The sequence below is a fragment of the Protobothrops mucrosquamatus genome, unplaced genomic scaffold (assembly GCF_001527695.2).
Source record: "Protobothrops mucrosquamatus isolate PMUCROS unplaced genomic scaffold, P.Mucros_1.0 scaffold_146, whole genome shotgun sequence".
Classification (NCBI taxonomy): domain Eukaryota; kingdom Metazoa; phylum Chordata; class Lepidosauria; order Squamata; family Viperidae; genus Protobothrops; species Protobothrops mucrosquamatus.
Window position 1 is genome coordinate 434,399 of NW_015386222.1, and position 3,790 is coordinate 438,188.

The 3,790-nt window shown below is 34.5% G+C and overlaps 1 protein-coding gene across 4 annotated transcripts in view; it reads right to left on the reverse strand.

Annotated features, from left to right (window-relative positions):
- SMIM5 (small integral membrane protein 5) overlaps window positions 1–3,790 on the reverse strand; it is a 33,618-nt gene that overhangs the window by 11,008 nt on the left and 18,820 nt on the right. Inside the window, exon 1 of one of the 4 annotated variants that reach the window (XM_015819211.1) lies at window positions 1,654–1,714. The exons of the other annotated variants lie outside the window; for them this stretch is intronic. The gene's annotated coding sequence lies outside the window, so the exon portion shown is untranslated. Of the gene's footprint in view, window positions 1–1,653; window positions 1,715–3,790 lie in introns of those variants that run through there. 4 annotated transcript variants of the gene reach the window in all.

Sequence of the window (3,790 nt, forward strand, 5' to 3'; positions counted from 1 at the left end):
AGTGAATTCACAAAGGCAAGTTAAACAGGAATCCAAGAGTAGCTTGGGGTCTGTGTATAGCTCAGAGGAATGTTTGGAGAGTGAGATTCCAGTGAAACAGGAACAGTTTATTCCAAGGAGGTGTGAAAGAGCAAATAAAGGTGTTCCTCCATAAAAATTCACAGTTGAGGAGGTAAAAGTATGTAACATCTTTTATGAGCCACAAAATTACCAGAAAGTATTAAATTTACCTCTGGCAGAACAAAAGAAATGGAAAGAGGGTATAGATAAAGAAATGTTGTATATGCAAAAACATAAAGTTTTCATTCCAATGAGGTTACCAGAGGGAGAAAAAGCTGTTGGGTGAAGATGGGTGTATAAAAAGAAACCTTTGATGAATGATGAAGTACAGTATAGAGGTTAGTTGCTCAAAGTCTACACAATGAGACTGGTTAGGAATTAAAGGAATACTATGTTATTTAAAAGGAAACATGGATTTTGGATTACATTTGCAGCCATCAAATGAATTTGAATTGAAATGTTTTGTAGACAGTGATTGGTCTAATGATGTACAAAATAGAAAGTCAGTGTCAGGATTTGTTGTAATGATTGCAAACACACTAGTTGATTGGAAATCTAGAAAGCAGATTTCAATTGCCATTTCCACAGCTGAGGCGGAATTCATAGCATTGTCAGAATTGTGTTTAGAGTTAACATGGTATATACAATTGTTAAAGGATTTGGATATTGAAGTGAAAGGAGCTATACTAGTATTTGAAGATAACACAACATATATACAAGTGGCCACAGGTGAGAGAGTAAAAACCATAACCAAGCTTGATGACATAAAATATTGTAATGTCAGAGAAGCAGTGAAAGAAAATATAATAGACCTAATTTATTGTCCATCAGAAAACAATTTAGCTGATGTCATGATAAAGCCATTGAATATACAAAGAAACAAAGATCTTGTGAAACAACTTGATTAAATACTGTCCAGCTATAAATTGGACATATTTTTGACATGGTGCTATTGTTTGGTCGTTTCTGTTTTCTATGCCGTTTTTTGACTGAAACCAAGAAGAAGGAATGAGAATGAAATACAGTACTTTGGTTTTATCACTTTAATCTTATATTTTATATTCATATTCGATCAAGAGGTACAATGAGGGACACGATGGCAAGTGTTCTCTGTGTGAGATGCCCTCCTTTGGTAAAGCCTGCCCCATCTGGTGAGGATCGCTCCCATGCTGCTTCCAAGGGGCTTGTAAAAACCTGATCTATTAGGTAGATCAGTCCAGATAACAAATTGCTGCTTTTTCTCAAAAATAAGTATTAATTGTTGCTCTCTGCACAGTTTTTCTTTCTTTCTGCAGATGTACAGAATATTTTTTTCATTCTGGACATTAGTCATGTTAATATTATAAGGCTGAGTTGGTTCTGGGAGTTCTCTTCAGTGCATAAAATATCAGTTTGTATCTCTGTTAATTGTCACAAGGATTGGTGTTTAGATAAGCAAAGTTAAGAAATGGGATAGCAGGGATCCTAGAAATGCTCTTTATTGTCGTAGGACCTAGTAGCAGAGTCTTGAAAGCCTCTTAAGAGTTTCTCTGTTCCACATATTAATCTTAAACACTTTTTACGTTCTCACAATTGAGCTGCTGCTTCGCCTACCTTAACATTTAATTGGTCCCTTCCCCTTCTCAAGGCTTCCCAAGACCAGGTCTATATCATGCTTAAAGTGAGGTGGAAAAAAAAAGATTAAAAATTAGAATTAGGGTATTTGTTCCATGCATTTGTAATGAGTAATGTCTAAAGAACTACCAGATATTTATGAAACAAAACAAAAGTTTGATATTTTTTATGAAGGCACAATGTAGATATTACAATAAGAAAGCCATAGCTCGGGCATGAAAAGATATAAAAATGTCAGAGGAAAAATGTGTATATTCAGCATGTGATTTTAATGCATGTTCATTGGAATTAAGCTCTGAAGCTGTTACAGAAGCAAACTATGTGAAATTAAGCTAATGTTGGAATGGCTTTGCCAATTTTGTAAAAGGCAAGGAATCGTTTTGTAAAAGGCAAGACAAATTTTGAAACCCGCAGGCGGAGAGAAAACCATTCATGAAAAAATTTTAAAAACTCAATTGATTATGAAGGTATCATACTCCCACTATTTGTAGGCCAACAAGAGTGGTTGCAGGTAGTCCTCAGCTTATGATCACAGTTGGGTGCAAAATTTCAGTTGCTAAGCAAGGCATCTTATTAAGTGAGTTACATCCCATTTTACGACTTTTTGCACAGTTGTTAAGTGAATCACTGCAGGTATTAAGTGAATTATGCAGTCATTAAGCAAAATCTGGTCTTCCCGCATTGACCTTGCTTGTTGTAAGTTGGCTGGGAAGGTTGCAGTTAGTGATCACATGACCCCATGATGGTGCAACTGTGATAAATACATGCCAATTGCCAAGTGCCCAAATATTGATCACATGACCACAGGCATGCTGCAATGGTTGTGTGAAAACCAGTCATAAGTCATTTTTTTTCAATGCCGTTATAACTTCGAACAGTCACTAAACAAACAGTTATAAGTCAAAGACTACCTATATTTCTAGCATTCACTCTCCAAGTATACTCAGACCTTCATATGTGAAATGTCAATTTTAGGTCAAAAGCAAACTTAAGGATTTGAATTGGGAAAAATCTAATCAAGTTTTTAGGATTTAGTGTGAGAAAGTACAAAGTGTATCCTTGCAAGGCTTAGGAAAAATTTGTGGCATATGATAAATAATGTTGGCTTGTGGGATTGCAGGTAAAGGAGACTTATTTTTTCCTAAATTGTACATATTGATATTTTTAGATGTAGACTTTCTTTGCAAAGCCTATTTTTATATGTAGATTTCCATTGCAGTACCTATTAAGCAATGAAAAAATGCTAGACTAACACAGTGAACTGCATATAAAGCATATTCTCGAACTGGATAATTTAATAACAAGTTGGGAACTTTGCATTAGATTTTCTTTTATAAATTATGGTTGGGAATTTGGAGAACTCTCATTCTCCACTTGGATGCAGCTTTTAAAGCCAAAATTATGGATTTATTTGCTTATTCCAAGCAAAACACATAATAAGCACTGTTATGCACTATTGTGTACCATTTCATTAATAAACAATTCTCCATAGAAAAATCCAGCCACTTTAAAAACAAGCTGTTCTTAAGCTAGATTTATTCTCTTTGAATGCCATTTTCCTCAGCGAAATGCAATAACAGGTCAGCTCATACGAACATTCATTACAGTGTAAAGCATTCTTGATATTTTGTTTACATAATGGTATGCTATAGTAATGTTTTTAAACTTGTTTTTCCTGTATGCTTTCCTGTCAGGTGGTAATGAATTGCAGATAGATATGTAGGTATCCTCAACCTTTAGGTTGCTTCTCTCCGAACCCTGATGATGGAGCAGACATCTTTCTCCAGAATATGTCTATAGAAGGAAGACATTCTTCCGAAGTTCACTATCCTTGACAGCAGCTTATTTTTTTTTTTTTCAATATAAAATTTTTATTGTTTTTATCATAAAAAAAAAAGAAATACATCACAGATATTACACAATGTTATATCCCATCCCCCCACCCCCCGGACTTCCCAAACCAACCTAGGCTAATATTCAAATACAAGTAAACAAATATTAATATCTCTAACTCCAAAGTCTAAACTTAAACAATCCATCTCCTCCGTGTTAATAAAAATTATTCATTTAGTTAGTTCTTCAAATATCCAAAATCTTTACCATTTCAGCAAGATAG